We start from the raw sequence: 23,784 nt of genomic DNA on the forward strand, positions 1-23,784 counted from the left end.
AAATGTCTTAGTTATCAAACGTATGGATTACTTTTTGGCAATTGCATGTTGTCTCCACCCACTACCTCCTACTTCTTTCTGAATATTAGCATTATTACCAACTATTGACTAAGTGCCTGACGGCTGTACTATTACTTGGATTTCCACACTGAGTAACCTATTAGTGAGGAGAATCTGGGTTTTCTGACCCCAAAAGTCCTACACAGAGCTGCCAACTACCAAGTCCTGAAACACTATTTCTCCCTGTAATTTTGACAAAATGGAGGGCTATTGAAATAATTATATGAGCCAATGTTTTATTTTGCATTACGTTCAGAATGTTTACAACAATAGTCCAATAAAATAAAGGATCATGCCAAGTCTATGCATTTGTGGAGAAGTGTGGCTCAATGGTTCGAGCGGTAGACCCTGATGCAGAGGTCTAGCCCGGGACCAGGGTTCAATTCCCCACCTCGGCGGGTCTTGGGCTCAATAATTCCACGGACCTGATAATTCTCTCCTCGGTGCCTATTCCAATCAGGGAGTCCCACTCTGTAACTCTGGGCAATAGCTTGCTTAATCTCCACAACGGCCCCCACAATGCTAAGGATGCCTGGCCTCCACCTTGGGGGTGCCCAGGAGTGGGCACCTCACAGGGAAAGCCAGGATGGGTTCCACAGCGGTATTTGTACAAGCGCCTTGAGACCCTTGCGGGTGAGTAGTGCTCTATACAAGTATCAATTTACATTTACATTTTATGCATTCCTGTTGGCTAAAAGGACTATAGCCTGAACTGGAAAACACCCAAAGCGCCTCATGTCACCAGATGGAGGAGCCACGTGATGAAATGTACTGACCTGGAAAGAACAGTGCTGCCCTTTGAGAGGAGAAAAGGACTTTGGGTTAAGGCATTTGCCTAGCCATGGAACATTCCATTAGTGGAACTAGAGGGTCAGTGACTGAGAAGAATGTCTGAGAATGGTGAAAGGGTTAGATTTCCGCAGGGCGGCTTGGCATGGTACCAGTGACAATGACAACTTCAACACTGAAACCTTATCATTAACAACGACCTACAGTTGACCTACCATGGTAATCTCTAACTGTAGTACATGTATTCCTGTGGCTACTTTGAAGCCCATGCAACATTGTAATAATTACAGTAGTTCAAGAAGGGCAGACAGTTTAGATCGAGCATGCACCTACCATTAAGGGACAATTTACTCACATAGGTGTGCATCTCATATAATACATAACAACTTCAGACTCTGAATTACAATAGTTAGAACAATTATTATTTGAAAATAATACTCTTTGTGACCTGTTCTAGTGGGTTTCAATTTATTGCATAAGCAATTTTTGCACTAAGAGATGATGAAAATTAATGCTACTAATGCAATGGAATATATGCCTCAAAGATTTAAGACAGGGCATGCACTATGAGGAATACGTATTGGCAGTATTACTGCAGTTTATGACCAAAACAAAATGTAAATATCATGTTAAGTGAAAGGATATTATGTATCATAACTGTAAAGTATCTAATATTTGCATTTGTCATAGTTGCTGAAACCTAGTAATCCACACCCAGTAGGAGCGATGCTAATAGTCATTCTTCTATGAACTGACTGACAATCATACAAAGGATATTTCTGTTCAATAACAGTCGACCCAGGGAAAAGGGAAGGGGACAAGAGAAAGACAAAAAAGACAGTTGGTGTCTTCACTTTGCCTATTCTTGGGCCCAACCTACACTTTATAGCTCTTAATATTTACAACAAGAAAATAACGTTTAGTGTTTTACTATTTGCATTCCAATTCACTACTCATATCATGATACATGATACAACTTGAGACAATTGCTATATTACTGACTCTCTACGGTTGGTGTATACTCTGTGACTTTCTAGAGCTGAAGTTCATAGGAAACCTTTACAAGATGTGTGAAATAAACCAATGTAATATATGTTTCTATGTAGGTAACTATCTTCAGTAATTTATAAATCAAGTCCATGCTCCGTATGATTTAGAATGTAACAAATAACAAGTTAATCAGTTGTAACATAATGAATACACATTACTGTTGTACTCCTCCTGACAATATACATTAATGTCCCAACCGCTGGCTCAAACTACTACAAACTCTGTACAAGTTGCTCCTTTTTTTAATAATGTTATGTTATGTTATGTTAAGCTGTTTTATAGCGCGCACAATTACTGCCGGAGTATCATACGTGCAATAGAGTTTGTAATCCTTGAAAGGTTGACTCCAGTGATTGCATGGAAATCAGAGTATAAATCTTGAGTTCTAATATATCCCAGGATACCTCTCTGTGTCTAGTGTTTGAAAACTCCAGATGAGTGTGTGATCAATATCAGTATCATGGCATCACATTCCCAGCTGCAGCAACTAAGCATCTTGACCTCCTAGCAACAAAATCTCTGAAATCTGAGGAATGTACACTTTTGGCTCAAAGGTGGCCCAGGAGTTATAAAGCAGGGTCCACACTCTGTGAGCACCTCTACAATGGAAGATTCAGGCACATAAAAGTTTGAAGGAGCATGTCTCCATGTCATATAGGTGATCACAGGCTACCAATAATCAAATGCAGTAAGTTGACATAAATGACTATTTTCAAATAGCTTGAGATGTACCACATACAGGAATAATGAACACAAAACAATAAAAATAAACTACCAACAATGCAAGGACACACAGAATGGACAAATGAAAATAATCCATACATGGCACATTTAGTGTAACACCAGTTGGTAATGTAGAATATTTAGGAGGTTTTTAAACTTGACACTTTCTAGTATCCTATGTTAAATTATATGCAATCGATACCAGCATTTTGCATATCACACATACTGAAGCGAAGAATTAACCACAATTCTTTCTACTTGGTGAATTTTATTCAGAGTGTTCCAGCAATTCCTAAATAGAACATTTTGTGTTCTTTCCAATTAGGTATTTTACTCATAATATCAGGAATCAGCAGGAGATCGGGATTCAGAGACCTGTAGTCGGAAGATCATGAAGATATTAGCATCCAAGACAGTGGTTGACAGTGGTGGCCCATGGCACTTGGACAGACTTAGGCACTGAGATCAAGGGGTGGGACTTCCAGTTGAAGACCAGCAGCGGCACTATTAAAAAGCTGCTTATTAAAAGGATGTTGCCTGGCAACTTTCTGTGTCACATTGGCTCCCCGCTTGCCATACAGTTTGCTCACTGTCTCATACCTCAACTTTGTTATTTTCCCCCTATTTGCTTCCCCACAATATTCTAACACTTTTCGCCGGTTACCTGATCTTGAATCCTGGATTAAAATTTGGTTGGTTTGCATTGCTTTGTACTCTTCTCCCAATTGCGTTCACCCTTTCCCAGTTCCTTCACATACCTACATCTGTCTAACTGGCTTCTTGCAGTTCAGCTTTTGGTTCACCATGGCCCACTATCTTGTAACTCATAAGTGACTGTGTGAACCTATGATTTTAGCACGTTCATATGCTTATTAGTTTTACCAAAGCCTTACATGCTCTCTCCTCACAAATAGAGACAGTATTTTGCCAAAGAGAATTAACATTGCTTAAGCTCTCTTCTTTAAACATTGTAAAATTCACCTACACCTAATTGGTACACTTAATTTACCTATAAGACTCTAGTAAATGGTACTACATGTACCCAGCGTCTGTGCATTAACAGCTACTCCTTACTCCACTAACTAAATTATTATTATTATTATTATTTCCACTTGTAGAGCGCTTGGTTACAACTACGGTGTGTCCCCACGCTGAGACATCTGATCATGGTTATTAGGGGGGATATCATCAGCTTGCTTATCTGTCAGGAGATATTTTAACTACCTGCAAATAGCCAAGTCTTTATTTGCTTGTGGAATCTGCTTTCACGTGGCTCTGTTCTTAGTGCCATTGTTAGGGTGTTAGGTCTTAGCTGCCAGGTATCCTAAGGAGAGGGCCCTCAAAAGTAGGACTGCAAAACATGCCATATGCCTGCCACTGCAGTCTGTAAAACAGTTTTAAACAGTCATTTCGACCTGGCAAAATTAACCTTTTGCCAGGCATAAATCTTCCTTTTTAATACTTATAAGTCACCCCTAAGTTAGGCCCTAACCCCTCCTAGGGCAGTATGCATGGTATTTAAAAAGTGGGACATGCATTTTTCAATGGCGTAACAAAACGTGAGGGCCCCCCCTGCATGGTACATAGAGGGGCCTCTGGGCCTCAATCAGGGGCTTCCAACCTAAGGTACTGTTCTGAGGGGCCCCCTGGTGCTCTGGGGCTGTGGAGGCCCTTTGTTATGCCACTGGCATATTTAAGTTTTGCTTGTCCCAAAAGTGAAAAACTGCAAAAGTTGTGTTTTACTGCTGTAGGGCTATCTCACCCATAAGCTAACACTGGGTTACCTTATGACCCTTAATAAGTGATGACTTCAGTTTAGAAACAGCTAGATAAATACTTCTTCCCTCTATTGAATTGAAATTAATACCCATTTTTATGGTAATGTCGGACTTTAAGTTACTATCCTGAAAACGCCACTTTTAGAAAGTGTAATACAAAGTAACAAGAGCACCTGTGAGATGTCAGGGACCTTGGTTAGTCTTAGTATATCAGAACAGTGCCCCCTAGACATACAATATCAGCATTCTTACACACCAAATGGTTGCTTATTTGTAACAAAAGGAAAAATTATAAAAAAAAGGGCAGTAATCTGTACCGGGCCTTGCTGTTCTTGTTTTACATACACACTTTGACCAAGATTAATGTGTGTCATTTCCCTTTTGTTACAAATAAACAATCATTTTGATATATAAGATTGCTGATATTGTAAGTGTAGGGACTACTCTTCTGATACACTTTTAGAAAGTCTGCATTTTTCAATTTAACCCTAATCTGACTTTCCGCCAGTGTCCCGGGTCATGAAGGTAAATGACTCTCCTGTGGTGTTCTGTCTAATACTTCCATACATGTGTACTACAAGGCCTTGGTTGTGAGGCAGGGTATTCTTCTCCTGAGAAGGATGCCTTGGGGGTTGTACTCAGCCTACCTCAGCATTAAAGGATAGCATCATGGCTTTGCCCACCCCTTTCCTGACTTCTGAGGGCTCTCTTCCCTGCCACTGACAAAAGGACACTCACCCCTAGGCCTGCCCGTTTATTACCCTAGACAGGTTGGAGGCAAACCACAGAAAGGGGGAAGATTAGACAAAGGGGGCATGCCTGACCCTCGGGCTGGCACTGGGTATAAAAGTGGCACCTTCTTAACCTCTCATCAGAGCATTCCTGGACCTGTGGAAGATTCAGGAGAAGGACTGCCCTGCTGTCTGGAGAAGGAAGACTAGACCTGCTTGCCTTGAACCCAGGATCCCCAGAAGTTGACTCAAGGATTAATTGTCGAAGCCCCTCTTTAGCTACAGGGAACAAAAAGCTTCCAGTGGCCTTCCCTGAAACTGCCCAGCTAACCAGCACCACCTGGACCTGCCTAAGCCCTACTGCTGGCCTATGTTGGAGTGTGTCCTGATCTCTCAGATGTGCTCCCCAAGTCCTTGATATATGGCTGGCATTTGGGTGTACTCCTCCTACCTCAGAACAGAACTCCATGTGAAAACCAGATGTTTTTGGCGCCTCGAGACTGCAAGCAGACTTTGCACCAAGAAACGACCTCTTGCAATACCCACTAACGTAAAGCTCCAGCGACGACCTGTTATTCGAATCAGCGATGACTTCCGAATCTTCCGTTAACACGAAATTCCAGCGATGAGCTGATCTTCAGCCAACCAGCAACCACCCATGTCAATCACCAATGCGAAGTTCCAGTGGTGGCCTGTTTCTTGTGTTGACGACATACTACTGTGTGGCAGGGTATGCTCAGACGTGAGTCCCTTGTTCACTTGGCCACTGGATTCAAGATAGCCTGGCTGATGAGGATTATGAATCCGAAACCGGTCCCAGGATGCTTGTTTCTGGTCCAGGGAAGACATGGCTTGGCAGTTCGGGCTGGACTGTTCCCACAAGGCACAGGGTCAGACTGATTTGCATATAGCCATGTCTGAACTGGGGTGGCTGAGTGAACTAAAGAATGGTGATGGATTAAACCCAGATCAGTTGACTGGGGGTGAGTGTTTGTATTGTCAACGCTCCGTCCATCATCCCCTTTGGTTTTTCTTTGTTCGCCCTAAGTGTGGCAGGGTATGCTCAGACGTGAGTCCCTTGTTCACTTGGCCACTGGATTCAAGATAGCCTGGCTGATGAGGATTATGAATCCGAAACCGGTCCCAGGATGCTTGTTTCCGGTCCAGGGAAGACATGGCTTGGCAGTTCGGGCTGGACTGTTCCCACAAGGCACAGGGTCAGACTGATTTGCATATAGCCATGTCTGAACTGGGGTGGCTGAGTGAACTAAAGAATGGTGATGGATTAAACCCAGATCAGTTGACTGGGGGTGAGTGTTTGTATTGTCAACGCTCCGTCCATCATCCCCTTTGGTTTTTCTTTGTTCGCCCTAAGTGTGGCAGGGTATGCTCAGACGTGAGTCCCTTGTTCACTTGGCCACTGGATTCAAGATAGCCTGGCTGATGAGGATTATGAATCCGAAACCGGTCCCAGGATGCTTGTTTCCGGTCCAGGGAAGACATGGCTTGGCAGTTCGGGCTGGACTGTTCCCACAAGGCACAGGGTCAGACTGATTTGCATATAGCCATGTCTGAACTGGGGTGGCTGAGTGAACTAAAGAATGGTGATGGATTAAACCCAGATCAGTTGACTGGGGGTGAGTGTTTGTATTGTCAACGCTCCGTCCATCATCCCCTTTGGTTTTTCTTTGTTCGCCCTAAGTGTGGCAGGGTATGCTCAGACGTGAGTCCCTTGTTCACTTGGCCACTGGATTCAAGATAGCCTGGCTGATGAGGATTATGAATCCGAAACCGGTCCCAGGATGCTTGTTTCCGGTCCAGGGAAGACATGGCTTGGCAGTTCGGGCTGGACTGTTCCCACAAGGCACAGGGTCAGACTGATTTGCATATAGCCATGTCTGAACTGGGGTGGCTGAGTGAACTAAAGAATGGTGATGGATTAAACCCAGATCAGTTGACTGGGGGTGAGTGTTTGTATTGTCAACGCTCCGTCCATCATCCCCTTTGGTTTTTCTTTGTTCGCCCTAAGTGTGGCAGGGTATGCTCAGACGTGAGTCCCTTGTTCACTTGGCCACTGGATTCAAGATAGCCTGGCTGATGAGGATTATGAATCCGAAACCGGTCCCAGGATGCTTGTTTCCGGTCCAGGGAAGACATGGCTTGGCAGTTCGGGCTGGACTGTTCCCACAAGGCACAGGGTCAGACTGATTTGCATATAGCCATGTCTGAACTGGGGTGGCTGAGTGAACTAAAGAATGGTGATGGATTAAACCCAGATCAGTTGACTGGGGGTGAGTGTTTGTATTGTCAACGCTCCGTCCATCATCCCCTTTGGTTTTTCTTTGTTCGCCCTAAGTGTGGCAGGGTATGCTCAGACGTGAGTCCCTTGTTCACTTGGCCACTGGATTCAAGATAGCCTGGCTGATGAGGATTATGAATCCGAAACCGGTCCCAGGATGCTTGTTTCCGGTCCAGGGAAGACATGGCTTGGCAGTTCGGGCTGGACTGTTCCCACAAGGCACAGGGTCAGACTGATTTGCATATAGCCATGTCTGAACTGGGGTGGCTGAGTGAACTAAAGAATGGTGATGGATTAAACCCAGATCAGTTGACTGGGGGTGAGTGTTTGTATTGTCAACGCTCCGTCCATCATCCCCTTTGGTTTTTCTTTGTTCGCCCTAAGTGTGGCAGGGTATGCTCAGACGTGAGTCCCTTGTTCACTTGGCCACTGGATTCAAGATAGCCTGGCTGATGAGGATTATGAATCCGAAACCGGTCCCAGGATGCTTGTTTCCGGTCCAGGGAAGACATGGCTTGGCAGTTCGGGCTGGACTGTTCCCACAAGGCACAGGGTCAGACTGATTTGCATATAGCCATGTCTGAACTGGGGTGGCTGAGTGAACTAAAGAATGGTGATGGATTAAACCCAGATCAGTTGACTGGGGGTGAGTGTTTGTATTGTCAACGCTCCGTCCATCATCCCCTTTGGTTTTTCTTTGTTCGCCCTAAGTGTGGCAGGGTATGCTCAGACGTGAGTCCCTTGTTCACTTGGCCACTGGATTCAAGATAGCCTGGCTGATGAGGATTATGAATCCGAAACCGGTCCCAGGATGCTTGTTTCCGGTCCAGGGAAGACATGGCTTGGCAGTTCGGGCTGGACTGTTCCCACAAGGCACAGGGTCAGACTGATTTGCATATAGCCATGTCTGAACTGGGGTGGCTGAGTGAACTAAAGAATGGTGATGGATTAAACCCAGATCAGTTGACTGGGGGTGAGTGTTTGTATTGTCAACGCTCCGTCCATCATCCCCTTTGGTTTTTCTTTGTTCGCCCTAAGTGTGGCAGGGTATGCTCAGACGTGAGTCCCTTGTTCACTTGGCCACTGGATTCAAGATAGCCTGGCTGATGAGGATTATGAATCCGAAACCGGTCCCAGGATGCTTGTTTCCGGTCCAGGGAAGACATGGCTTGGCAGTTCGGGCTGGACTGTTCCCACAAGGCACAGGGTCAGACTGATTTGCATATAGCCATGTCTGAACTGGGGTGGCTGAGTGAACTAAAGAATGGTGATGGATTAAACCCAGATCAGTTGACTGGGGGTGAGTGTTTGTATTGTCAACGCTCCGTCCATCATCCCCTTTGGTTTTTCTTTGACGACATACTACTTCCAGCCCATAACCCCTGCCAACACAAAGCTCCAGATGAGGCATTCTCCATAGACTTGGACTGTGAGAAGTTAAACTCTCCACTGGGACGAACCTGGTTAGTGACCTGTGCTACATTGTGGTAAGCTTGAACTTGTGACTTTGACCTGGTACAGTGCGACAAATAGTCATGAGTGGTGCTTTGTGCTTTTTTCCACTATTTTCACCAAGAATGTTAAATATTCATAACTGTGGTTTTAATGATTGGATATTTGTTGTTTTGTTGTCATTTTATTTATTAAAAATAATTCTATGTTTCTAAATGTGTTTAGGATATTTCTTGTGTGTTTTCACTTTGTTATGTTTAAGTTCAACATAAATACTTTAAACATTGTCTCTAAGTTAAGCTTGACTACTTTTGTGGCTAGCTACTAGAGAGTTAAGCAAAGGTTTATTTAGTGTCTTTTGTGGTTGACCGTGACAAGGATTGTGTCTATTATTTGAGTGAGGCTACCACCCATCTCAACAAATAACCCTATTTCTAACAGCTGGTGTCTATAAGATTTTGAAAAAGAAAACAAGATAGGGATTATTTGTATGTTTGTATCTCTAGACACATGAAGAAGGTTGAGCCTTTTGTCAAACATAAGAAGCTTAACTGTGTTAAAATTCATTTGCTCTCTCATTTTCACCCATCCATATGTTTGAAGTCTTCTCACATTAGGCTGCACTTTTCCACTTTCATTGCCACTGAATTATAAATCCTACCTTGATGTTTTTGATCTATGATTATCCATAGAAGTATGAGGATCAAGAGACAGTGTTCACATGTTGTTCTTTTAGAATTAAATATTAGTTTAAATATGTTTTGCTTAAGCCCAACTTGCTCTGTAATCGTTTGTAGGACTTCAAAGTCCCTTGAGTAACACCCTAACAAAGTGGCATAATTTGAAGGCTCACCAATGAAGGATCCAGCAGCTATTTGTCTGTTGTGCAAGAGCTAAATTATACTAATTATTCAGTTATCTGATGCTAACAGCCTTTGCAAACTTCCTATCAAGCATTTAACCACTGTGGTTTCTCATCTCATAATAAAGGTGTCACATCAGAAGAACTACTGTCTGAGGATAAAGATATTGTGGTACATGAAATTCTGGAACATCAACAACCCCACATTATTGGCCCTTTGCACTTTAAATTATCATTTCCATGCTTCTTGTGCCAAAGAAAATCACTCTTTAATATGTATAATTGATTATAAAATTTATATGACACCAAACACAATAGTATAGATACATTATCAAAAACCAATGGTGAGATCAAAAGGGATTGTTGCTAATCAATTTTCAATGTTAATTGGATAATCATATTAATAGAATCTACGGATAAACCTAACATTTTAGTGTTATAGACAAAATACCAATCAATGTGTTCAAATGCTTTCTCATCATTGAGAGACACCGGAAAGCAATGATCTCTTCATATTTCTGCAGTGCCGAGAAGGGTATACATTCATATCACACTTATTGACCCAGTTCTCCCCTTAATTAATCCATTGTGCTTGAATGGGATACATTTGGAGATGTATTCTTGTAGATATAAAGTTTGGATTTTAAAAACAACTTTGCATTTAGTATTGACTATTGAGATTTGATCTGTTTCAGATTGCTTATTGTGAGGTTAATTTCCATGTATGAATAGAATGTCTTGTGTAATCTCTTACAATTCCTAAAATGTATTTTTAGTTAGACAGGAGTAAAAGGACAGTTTTTATCATTCAACAAGCAATTTAGGGCTAGATGTAGGTAAATCTAATTTACTGATTCTAAAATACCGAATTTTACCGTTTCGGTATTTTAGAATCGGTAAATTAGATGTAGGTAATAATTCGGTATTTTTTACCGAATTGGTAAGATTCGGTATTTACCGAATCGGTATTTAGCGATTCGGTATTTGCCATTGATTCCTATGGGCCTGGAGGCCCATAGGAATGAATGTCAATTACCGAATCGGTAAATACCGATTCGGTAAATACCGAAAAATTCAAGGGTGGCAGGGTGTCACTTTGACACCCTGTTGCACCCCTGATTAGTGCTTGTGTGCCATGTGGCACACATACATGCACAGGTGTAAATGCACATATTTGCATTTACATAGGAATTCGTTATTTACCATCAACTAATAGTTGGTGGTAAATAACGAATCCTTAAAGCCCTGTAGCACTGTTTACAGTGCTACCTACATCTCAAAACACAGATTCGGTAATTTTACCAAATCGGTAAATTTACTGATTCGGTAAAATTACCGATTCGGTAATATTACCGAATCTGTGTGTTTTAATACCCCACATCTCAGTATCCAAATACCGGTCGGTAACGGCCGAAAATCGGTATTTTCGGCCATTACCGACCGGTATTTGGATACCTACATCTGGCCCTTAGTTCGTTATTTTTTAAATTCTAAATAATTTCGAAGCATTTTGGCACCTTTTGCAACACATAACAGATGGATTTAACTATCCTAAATGATCAGCGGACAAACTCAGAACACGAGTTTGCTATATTCAGCATTCATTGTGATAAATGGTTGAATATGTTTGATTCTTAGGGATAAGATATCAAGTTTCAAATTATTTTTTCTCTAGCAATATTTTATTGTGAATTCCTTTGTATTAATTTTGTTTTACAAATACATACGGAGAAATCTCACCACATAGAATAGTTTTATAGAGAGCCCAGTGGTGCTCATCAGAAATGATATGGAATAAATTAGAAGTGAATGATTTTGATGCAAAAATATTTCTGTGATCAGCAATTTCCTTCTAATTTGCTAAAGCTGCCTAATTCTGCTTCCATTTAGTTAAAGGTCTACATATCAAAAGCAAGTTAAATTATGTATGGTTTGCTGAAATAATTGGTCCAATATTGCTATCAACCATATAGGTTTGTTAAACTCACAAATCTACAAAGAAATAATAGATCCTAGAATAAGATTTGTGCAGAATTTTTTTTAGATAAATTGTTTAGTTGTAGGGAGAGGTAGCCCCCAGGGACTGTGATTGTACATTTCTTTAATCATACCTAGGGCCTGAGTCAGAGTTTGGTAGACCGGGTTACTCCGTCTCAAATGTGACAGATATTCCATCTGCCGCATTTCAAGTCCATTATTTCCTATGGCACTAGTTATACGGCGGACGGTATATCCATCATATTTGTGATGCAGTAACCCGTCCACCAAACTCCAAATCAGTCCCTACGTTTTGAATATCATGTTTTCTTTCATGTTAAACCTGCCGTATAAGGTTTAGCTGAGATTAATGTTACTGAGAATTTACCGTTACAGGATAAAGTCCAAAACAAGATTAAAATATCCTCCTGGCACCAGATTATAACTATTAGCTATTTAATAATATGTCAGAAAGTGGGTTTGCATTAAAGTATATATTTCTGGTGAGTTTTCAATACTATTTTAATCCATAGCCATCATTAAGAGGAATGAGCATTTTTAGCTATGCCATTTTTTTCACTGATCATGGTTTCTTAACACTCTGAGAAATGGCAACCTCAGAAATACTTTCTGGAGTAACTTTAGCTGATTCAGAATCAAACAAATGTGTCTCTCACACGAATGGCATATCACAATTCAGCTTAAATAAATGGTTTAACATTTTTACTTCTTGACAGGATATGATAGACTTTTGACATTCCATGAAAGGCCTTCCATGAAATACAAGTAAGAAGTATACTAGTTCCAAACAGAAAAAATATTCACATGTGGTTACTGCAACTTGTATTTTAGTGAGAGTTATAATAAAATATGATATGCTTATATGGCAAAAGGATATCTTTCTCATTCAGAATACTTGTGTATGGTGTCTTTGGGAAACCGTATAGGATGTGTGAATGACAAAAGTGGGGGGTGGGTAATATGAAACATAACAACTACAAAAAATATATATAAGATATACTAATGATGTTAGGGTTTTGCCAAGGAAGAGAATACCAGAATTATATTGTAGATTTTCCAAACTACATAAGAATCCTAAAGGCCCCAGAAAGCCTTAAGGTTACTGGGGAAGTAGACAGTGAGGATGGATTCATTGATGATGTATGTGGCTGTATGTGCACTATTGTCTGGGAGAGAGGGTACTTTTGAAGGTCTTCAGCAGGTAAGAATCCACCAGGGAGCCAGCTGTGTCAAACACCACAGTTAGCAAATGGTTGAACTGTAGTACTAAGATTGTGGGGTTGCCCAACAGGAGAGAGGAGAGATATACTTGAAGTGAGTTGAGAACAGGCTTCTTATAAGATCAAACCTGGGTCTTGATGTTTTGAGTTGTTTGGCATTGTTAGTATGTTGCTTTGGTTGAGTTGTAAGATGATATAGGAGTTGTCACTTCGGGTGGAGGACTCTATTACCTTTGAAGGTAATGGCTCATGAGAAGTTAAAGACAACAGGCAGGGCGTGTTAGGCTGAACTGGTGGTCCAGAGACCAGGGGGTGAAGGTTCACAAATTTTTGGTTTGATAAGAGGATTCTGTGCTGTGGTAGACAGGGTTTGTCAAATCAAATGCACAAGTCATCTAATTTGCATCAGTTGGTATTGCCATGGACGATAGTAGCAATATATTCAAGATAGGCTTCCACCATGGCAGAGTTGCGTGGATTAAGCCAGAAGATCAGAGAATAATAGTTGACAAGGTGATCATCAGGCCTCTAAGTATTCACACTATCCAAAATCTGGGATGCCTACGGTGCGAAAGAAATTCTCAAGACTACTACAACTCTATTTTTCTTGCTTCTGTGTCCATGATATTTTTCTGCTTAAGGTGATTTGTGCAATGTTCAAGTATACATTTTGACTATTGGCTATCCCGGTTGGCTTGCTAGGAGAGGATTCCGGTGGTTTGATATGCTCCACCTTACATCTCATTAGACAGGTCGTGCAAAGGTGCGTGGTGGATAATTTGTAGGCCTGAGTGGAGTTCGGAGCTCCACAAAGTGACAAAAATCTCTTCCACACTGCATGGACTTCTGCAAATGGTGGAGTGCATTACGTCGTGCCATTTGCTCTGATTTTTATCGCCTGGTGTTTGTCCAGGACTGTACAAATACCTATACGTACTATACCTTGGGGCCACAAAGAAAGGACAAGCAAAATTACAGAGAGTTCAAAACGTGGCAGCCCGGCTGGTGCTTAGACTACCAAGAAAGGCCAGTATGAAGAATGCACTGGTAGGACTACACTGGCTACCAATAGAAAAAAAGAGTGCTTTTCAAGGCAATGTGTTATTGCCACCGCATTTTGACATTTAACAGTCTAAAATACTTGCGACCACTACTAACCCATCACAACCCTGTACGGAATCTAAGATCTACGGACAAATCTATGGTCACCATACCAAGAATTTACAGAGCCAGGATGGGGGGTCGTTCTTTTAGATACATAGCAGCCAAGACCTGGAACACCCTTCCAATAACTCTGAGAACAGAGACATGTGAAATCAGATTCCGCAAACTTCTAAAGACATGGCTGTTTGAAAAAAAGAACGAATAGGAAAAACAAGCATATGCAGAGCAACGGTATAGCAGCTGACGTCTCTTCTCACCCCAGAATCCTGCTCAGAGTCTCAGCGCGGGGACACACCTTGGTGTAACCATGCTCTCAATAAATGGAATAAATAAAAATAAATAAGAGGGCGCTGCTTCTTTCTGCTGCTCAAATAGAAGTTCTACTCGAGTGACAGCTTCTTCAACGCAAACAGAACGTTTCGCAATGCGATCGGTAGCGACAATCCTCGACCACCTGTGTTGGAAAACTAGCTGAGAGGAGGTCTGGAGTTGGATTTTCCTCCCTCACGCTCTCCAACTTAGGGGGCCTCTACTTGGTGCCATTGTAATATGGCTGGCGGTGTCCATTGGACACCGCCACCATATTAATCCATTACCTGCGCGGTCGCAAGGCGACCGCGGCGGTAAAGCGGCGGACAGTCTTTCCGTCAGCCGCTGTCCCCTCCGCCATCCTAATCTGGCGGAGGGGAAAACGAGAGTGCTTGTCGGGCGGATTGCCTCCGCCAGGGTGGCGGTGGCCACCGCCACCCTGGCGGAGGCAATCCGCCCATCATCATAATGGATCCCTTAATGTGTTCTGCAGAGCACGAAGTGCGGAAAACTCTACGAATGGAGCGTAGTTCACCTCCCAGGCCTAATAATTTTGCCCGCAAAGGAATCTCACCCCGGTAGTTGGGTGTTTTTCTCTTCTCATTTATTTCCCTGCGGACAATATTTTTCTTTTTCAACCATCCGCTTTAGCCATTGCATCTGAGCCTGAATCTCGACTTCACACCTTCTAACGCCTCGATAATAATAAAGGGTCTATGATTGACAAACATCTTCTTGCACAGAGACACACAAGTAAGTACGATTCACAGAATCAGTGGGAGAGAGAGTAGGTGGCTGCTTGATTGAAATAAATCTCAAGAACATAAACGGAAGCCTGATATGAGAGTGGGGCTTCATAGTTAAAAGCTACAATTAAAACTTACCAATATGCATAGGGGTGAAAAGCTGGTACGGAGGAGAATAGGAAAGTGCAAGCAGAGTATAGCAAAGGCATCATTAAAAAGTTGATGGGAAGCTATTAGGGACAGCCTAATTGGGAAATATGCTCTGCTCTGGCAGATCAGTTCCAGCAGAGAGTGTGTCTTGTCATTTCTGATGAATACTGTGATCTGCAGCTCAGGTCAAACGACCCTACCTCCACAGAGAAACTGCTAAAAGGGCATTTGATGCTTTAAGAAAAGGACTAGCTCTTATTCTTGGCACTACATAAATGGTGAATGTTGGAGAAGAAGCTGTCTGTAAAATAGGGTGAACCCTTATTGGCTGTCCTCTAGGAATTGCAATATCTCATCTCATTCATATGATATTAGTGAATTGTAAGCAGGTATTAAGGGGGGTGGAGGCCTATGAAATGCTGAACTTAAGTGGTGAACACATTTGGGTAGCTCATGCAAATAGCAGAATATTGTGGCTGGCTGCGGGAGTTCAAAAATACAAGCCGGCTCATAGTACAGCTGAAATGGCATGCCGACACCGTGTAAACAAATACACGGAGCGCTAGGCAAATACAGCCGTGTCACAAAGGTGAGCGGCAGCAGCACCCATGCCTGTGTGCACACACCGCGGCCTCGGCCTTCCCCGCTTCCATGACGGTGTCTCTCTGAATAAACACTGGAATACCTCGCGCCGGTAGGTTTGACAGCCTTCACGCGCAGCCCATGCGATCACAGGAAAATAAAGGCTCATGAGAGTGAGGCCGCCAAGTTCCACATTGACTGGGAGATAAAAAGAGAAAGGTAAGCTGTTAACACGAATCTATGACCATGACACTTCCTCCATGAATGAAGATCCTGCACTTAACGTCCAATCTCTGCCGCGAATAAACTTTCCTAGAATATTTTCTGGCTGTGCTATTAAGGCGATGACTGATGAATGGTTCCTTTTACACATCAACAGCCTGATTTGCATTGTGTGTCTAGAGTTCCTACAAGAAAAAAAGCCTCTGTTATGTATGGCTCTGACTGAGAGTCTCTAGCCTGAATGAATGAATGAATGAATTCCAGGCTGGGCGCACTATAGCCTGTCAGAGCAGCACTGGAAAGCAGGGTGCACAGCTTGTGGGAAGGGAAGGGAAGCCACAGAGTGGTGGCCTGCAGGAGGAGTTTCTTTTACATTTGACAGAGAGATGAGTGTTGATGTAATGCATGCTACTCCCCACCTTGAATGCAGGGGCAGAAGATTATGGGGGCCATACATAACATAACATTATTGAGGGAAGGGGAGGAGTGACATCATAGATAGTTCGTGCTTCGCTCTTGTCTGTTTTATGTCACTCAGTACCCCTCGATGAAAAACATCCCCGTATAGCACTGTAATTCTACATGTTAAACATGCATTTAGATGCCATTTTCTGAGACTACATGGACATAAAAAAGCAAAAGAAAGGGACAGGCACAGGGCTAGCAAATAACACTGTCCTAAAGAACACTAGAATAGCACTCTTGAAGGTAGATAGGAAGATGGAACAAAGTATCAAGAGATCGAGTTGGGAATCAATCTGGTATAACTCAAAAATACAATACAGAGGTAGAACGCTGACCAACAAGGCATGGTACGAAAGGGGGATCACAACACCTCCTCAGATGCTGAAGGACGGCACACCACTTACATTTGACACGCTCAAACTGGCCTACAACCTACCCAACATAGAATTCTATGAATTCCTAAAGATCAAATCAGCTATAACAAAAGAGAACCTGACCAAAGCGACCCCCTCTATCATACAATACATGCAAAACCTGAACAAGCTCGGACATCAAACAGCCCACCTGTATAAACTCCCAAGCCCGCACACGTCAACACTTAACTCCAAAACGATAGTGTTCTGGGAAACACTGCACAACAGACACTTTAGCGACGAAGAGAAATCCCGGCTCTGGGTCTCAGCCTCCAGGAACAAAGTCTCCCCCCAACTAGCGTGAACAAAATACTGGCTACTGCACAGAGGGTTCTGGACACCAGCCCGCCTTGCGGCAGTTGGCGTCACAGAGCACGACACATGCTGGAATTGCCATAAAGCAAAGGGAGATCTGGCCCACCTCATATACGAATGCCCGAAGGTCAGGTCCTTTTGAAACAAGATACACGAGTTCATCAACACAGTAGTGGGGGGAACCATACAGCAAGGTCTTGATGTACTAGCCACCGCATTCATGGCCCCAGACCTAGAATCTAAGGAGGATAGGGACCTACTTGACCTTCTACTCACAGCGGCAGTTAAAACAATCTTAGCGAACTGCAAGAGCACCAGCAAGGCGACATTCAAGAGATGGGTCAACTGGGTAACCTTCCTTAGGGGGGCGGACAACATCACGGCAAGGTCCTCAACCTGTCACACAGCAAGAAGCGAGATGTGGGCCTCCCTAGACGCACACTTAGGGTCACACAAACCCCCGTAGACAGAGAACCGCCCAGCTCCGTTGGGGCAACCAGCCGCAGGCCAGAGAAGACCCACTTGCTAAGGTCTGTCCCCCCCCACCCTTCCCTCTATCACTACTTTCTCACTCTCTATCCATTCTATAGGGGCCTACAGATACGCAGTCTACCAATATCAGCCGCCAGGCCAAATGCTGAATGTAACCACAAGATGCCTGTAACCCATCTGTATGTGCCCCCGCATTACCACTGTACTGTCCTGTATTACAAATATCTTCAATAAAAATCTTTGAAATAAAAAAAAAGCATGTCTCCTCCTCATCATCTCATCATGCCTTTAGCATTGGAGAAAAGGCAGTTACAAGATAGCAACCCTATAGAAAAACTGTAGAATAACTGAATGCACTTAGCAGAAACTGTTACCGCAGTGGAATGTACACTTTTCTAGACGTAACTGTGTAATGGAAAGACAACAGACAAAAGCTTCTTAAAGTGCCTATAAGCAAAAATACTTGTATGGATTTTTAAATAATACTTATTCCTTCCAAATAAAACAAATTTACGTACAACTGCTTTGCTTAATACAAAATCAACTTGCAGTTTGCATCTTGTTTAATTGTTTCAGAATTTGGGGTACTTATTGGTGGGCGAGCCAAGCATGGCTCGTGTCTGGCTCCGAATGAATTTCTGGCTTGGCCCTTGACCATGGCGAATGGCTGGTCAAAAGAGGGCACCTCCTTGTTTTACCAATATAGGTAATTATCTTCACTGAGTTGCTGAGCCCTCTTGAAATTGTCCCTAATTGTTCTCTTTATTAAGTGAGTGCTATTAGCATACAAATGGAGTCCTGCCTTCACTTAGTACTTTTTTGGGGGATGACTTCTGGAGCCGTATTATATAAACAGCACACTTTCCCTGTCTGCACCACAGTGCACCTTTAAATAGGTGTACCATGTGCGAACAGGCAAAGTGCACCGCATTACTATGAATTCACTGCCCCAGGAGCAATTTCAAACTCTGGTGCTGGAAACCAGGGTTCGAGCCTCGAGGTCGCGTCCACATGCTGTGATTCTGGGCTAATCACTTAATCTCCTCGTGCCTGAATGTGTAATGTAAATACGGTGCTCATGTAAAGCGCTCCAATACCTTCGGGTCGAGTTTGCGCTATATAAATATGCAACAACAAAAAAAAAGCCACTCTGTGTTTCACAGTGCAGGCAGAAAGCTACCTGCAGAGGGGAGAGAGATCCCCTTGTAGGTGGGTTTAGTAAGTGACTGCACGCACCTGCAAGGGGATGTCTATGGAGGGGCCCATGGGACCCCCTTTCTTCCCTCCAGAGGGCTGACTTTAGGATGTGATACTGAAAGTGCACTAACTTTTTGTGGCGCACTTTCAGTGCGTATGCTTAAGGCATCTTTGCCTCTGCGCCCACGTCTATAATACGGTGCAGGCAAAGAGGCAAAGACATTCCCTGATTTGCATGGGGCACACCCTCTTGATATAGCGTGTGTATAAGCTCTATCTGTATTACAGAAGGGGTGGCACAAGGGTCTGTGACCCCTTCTGTAATACCAAAGTGCATTAGCGGTACACAAAGCAGGTGCACATGCCCGCTGCATCTTCTGGGCACTTTATATGTCTGATTGATTTAACATATGACCCGAAAGTTTATTTATGCATTACGGTGCACTATTTAGCTCATGATAGAATATAGGGGAAAGAGAAAAAGATTTCACTACAGTGGCTAAAGCACTTAATTTCAAACGAGGAAATCTGGGTTCAAATCATGGAATACTCACTTCACCAAATTGTGTGATCTTAGTTAAATCATTTACTTCATGGGGGTCTCATTTTCCCTGATCATCACATTTGAAAGACCCTTGTAATTCATTTCTAGATATGCCCTATACAAAAATGTATCTTTTATTGGGGTTAGTAGGCTATAAAGTTGCTTCATCCCTATACAAAAATATTGGTGTATGCACTGGTTGAAGTGGCAACTGACTTGTCTCCTGGTTCAGCCATTGAGTTGCCATCAAGAGTTCATGCTTATAAACAGTCACTTTTATTAAACTTCACAATGCAGTAACACTTCCAACTGTTAAAGAGGCACACTTTAAAATTTTAAATACTTTTTCATATTTTTTACAAAACATTGGGTGCATGATTTACATACCAAATGTTTTACAAGCTCGGCTTATGGTTTGACACTTCAGCTCAAGCCACACCCCTGGCTCATCTCTCCTAATTAACTTGCTGTGTTACTCACATCTAATTTGCGATCACTATCAAGCATGCCCCATAATAACATACATTCGGGGAGAGTGGAAGATGTCATAAAAGGGTCCAGGAAGGAAAGGCATTCATTGCATGAGGAAGAAACAGTTTGGTCAGCTGCAGCAACGGCTCTAGGCAGGTTACCTAATGATTAAAGCCTGCATAGCTGCTTGAAATTTCCTCCCTCTCCCATCATCTCTGACCGACCAGACATACCTCATAAATAGTGATATGATCAGTGTAGGTCAGATCTAACATGCAAGAGTGGTATAGCGTTCCTCCATGGGTTCTGGGCACCGAATTACGTACCTATTACTGATTGATTCATTAATATTAATGCACCCTATCAAAGGAGGAACTGCTGAACACCATTGATGGCCAAACTGATGAGCCAAAAATCCAGCAACTTATAGCAACATATAGCACCTGCCCACAGGCAGAAACCCAGCCGCGGCTTGTGCAGGTAAGAGCGGTGGGGCGGTGAGGAGGGATTTCGACAGACGACGATGAGGGAAAATGTAATAAATAATTAATTGTCCCTCATCATCCTCAGCCACAAACCCCCCACCCCCTCCCACCGGGCCCCACCGCCCCACTGCTTTTTCCTGCACAAGCCGCGGCTGCGGAAACCATCAACGCTTATTTATAGTTTTTGCAAACTAAGGTTGCATGCTATTTAAAAACTATCTTCCTCCTGTGTTCCTATAGCCATGCATGTAAAATTGAACAGGAATTAAAAGTACCCAGCCTTGTCACCTAGTGATATTCCAGTCCACCCATGATAGGAGCTGCTCAGTGATAAAGGTATTCAATGTCAAGGGGAAAACAAACTAATATCTTAATGTTCAATTCATTTGCTGAAGGGGATGAGGGAAGGGAGCACAAAAGCGAAAGAGGCCAGTAGTACTCGTGTTACAATGTTAAAATAAGATGACACTTGGGGGTGTGGCCAAGCGGTTGACCAGCATGACCGCACGACGTTGAAGCTCCGGCCGCCGATGCTCACACGCACTGCATAATGGCGTGCTGAGCTCACCAACTTTGCCCAAAATGTGTCCAGTTGTCGACTGAAGCTGTGGGGCACATACCAGGCACCAGAGATTGCAGAGAGTGCCGTTGTACCAACCCCTGTTCACCGCTGGATGGGCGGGTGAGCGGCGCGGCCTACTCTACACCGGAGACGCACTTGGCGAGGTCGCTGGGGAGGCCCACGCCCACCCATTGAGCCCCCGCGGCCCTGCCTTCGCAAGGCGACCCCTTTGAGCCTGCCGTTCCAGGACCACTTGCCTTGGAAGCTGCTGCGCTCGCTACCTGTGGACACCCGGTGAGTGGGGGTGAGGGGACTAAGATTCAGGCAGTCCCATCAGATCCCTAACTGTCCCGGTCCTTCGCCAGATGGGACACGCTATCACGTGGAGGTTCCCTGGATTGCTCTCCCCTCCCTACCCCCGGGCTATCTTCCTTGTGGGGCGCAGGTGCGCCTTGGATACCAGTTGCCATACAGTGCCACTTGCCTCATCTGCAGTAGCCATGAGCGGTGGACGTGATGGGCCACAGGGATCCCAGACAACGGCGATTAGCATTCGATAAACTGGCGGCCTCGGGCCGCTCCTCGTACTGCTGGACTATGACAGTGCTTCGACCCGGCAGACCGCCAGTCAGCAGGTGAGAGGATGCCTTGATGATCGGCTAGACACCCTCACCTCCCGGCCGGATATGATGGGGGAACGCATTGATGGCCACCACACTCTGCTTGGAGAGGCCGAGTAACACCTATCCGACCAGGAGGTCCGGCATCGGGACACAGCGCACAGAATGGAGCTCACAGATCGCCTACTGAAATCTATCACCATCAAAAATGTAGATTTGGAAGCCCGGTCATGCAGGAATAACGTTCGTATCGCGGGGCTGGCGGAGACCATCAACATGGGCCGACCGGAACTCTTTCTTGAGGGCCTCCTAAAAGAACTGTTTGGCGCCGAACACTTCTCTGCCACTTCACTTATGTTATGGAGAGGGCACATCTGTCCCTGGGTCTTCGCCCACCGCCTGGCCACCCTCCACGACCCATTGTGTTGCGCTTACTCAACTATCGGGACAGGGATACAGTCCTTCGCCTGGCGCAGGAGTCCTCCCCGGTGCACTATCAGGGGTCGGTTCTCTCCTTCTACCCAGATCATACCCTGGTGGTTCAAGAAGCTCGCCAAAAGTTTGTAGAGGCGAAACGTCAACTTTGCACACTTGATCTGAAAAAGCCATGCTCTATCCTGCACAGTAAAGGGTGATGGTGGACGGTAAGCCTCGTTTCTTTGACAATGACCCTTACGTCCTGGCCTTCTGCAAGCAATGTGTGGGAGAGGCCCGTCGCAGACCTACTCATTACTCACGGCACAGACTGAGCCTTAATTTCTTGGTATTCTGAGATTGTTGATCACTTCTATGTTTCTGGTTCTGATGGCTCTTCCTTGTATTGGACACTCTGTTATCGCTCAGCCATGTTTTTTCTACACACTTTGACGTGGTTGCTTTATTTTGTGCTAAAACGCCACTTGTATTTTGGTCAGAGTATTGTGCCTCATCTGTGGACAACTATATCTATGTTATTGGTAGACTCACTGTTTCGCTCACTTTTTGAGATCCCACTGTAAGGGCTGTCTGTTGCAGCCTTTTTCGTGACTTCAGCTTCATTACTATATTTTATTGGTGTGGGCACCGGCTTTCCGAGGTGTTGCCTCCCCCTCCGACTGTTCTCATAGGGGTTTGTTGTTTTTGTGTTATGGGATTTTTTAGGGAGGGGTCCGATTCTCGGGGCCCGAGGGCTCAGGTGTGGGTGGGGGTTGGGTGTTCAGGGGTGGCAGGTTTTGTTGTGACCTTTCTGCCTTTTTATTTATGGTTTTAGTGTTTTTTTTCTTTTGTTTCATTGATATGCGGGTTCCTTACCTTGCCTGCCTTTTTTGAGGCTAGTGATGTATCGGCTGTGTTCACATCGCATGGGTTTCTCTAGGATATGGCAGTGACCCCATCTGTGAAGGTTATTCTGCTTATGTGGAATGTCAAGGGGTTTAATAACCTAAGGAAATGCAAATAGGTTTTAGCATATTTGAAATGGCATGAAGTTAAGATAGCCTTTCTGCAGGAGACCCACCTCCCTCCTCAAGGTTCCACTCACTTTGCTTCTTCCTGGGGGTCCAATATGTTCTTCTCCAGTTACAGCACACATTACCGTGGGGTCTGCACGGTAATTCACAGCTCCCTTCCCTTTACACTTCTTGACAAAGCAGAAGATCCCCAGGGGTGCTATTTATTAACCAGGGGAAAGCTTCTGGGTCACACAGTCCTCCTCTTAAATGTCTATGACCCGAACACGAATGACCCAGACTTTTTCGATAACTTACATGCCCTACTGCATCGGTACAGTTATGATGTCCTCTTTCTGGGGTGGGGGGACCTGAATCTAGGGCTCAATCACGCTCTTGATTCCTCAAATCCGCAGATGACCCCTAAGGCCCGCTCCCTTGTGGTATTTAATGACCTGATTCACTCAGTGGGTTTACGCGACACCTGGCGGAAACATCATCCATCGGCCCCTGACTACATGTTTTACTCCGCGCCTCACTCAACACACATGCGTTTTGATTATATCTTCGCCACCGCTGCGGGGTTTTGCTGGGCGGAGGGGGCAGATGTACAAACTCGCACTCTATCCGAACATTTCTCATTTATTTTGCACCTGAA

This window comes from Lissotriton helveticus, chromosome 2_2, assembly GCF_964261635.1.
Source record: "Lissotriton helveticus chromosome 2_2, aLisHel1.1, whole genome shotgun sequence".
Taxonomy (NCBI): Eukaryota; Metazoa; Chordata; class Amphibia; order Caudata; family Salamandridae; genus Lissotriton; species Lissotriton helveticus.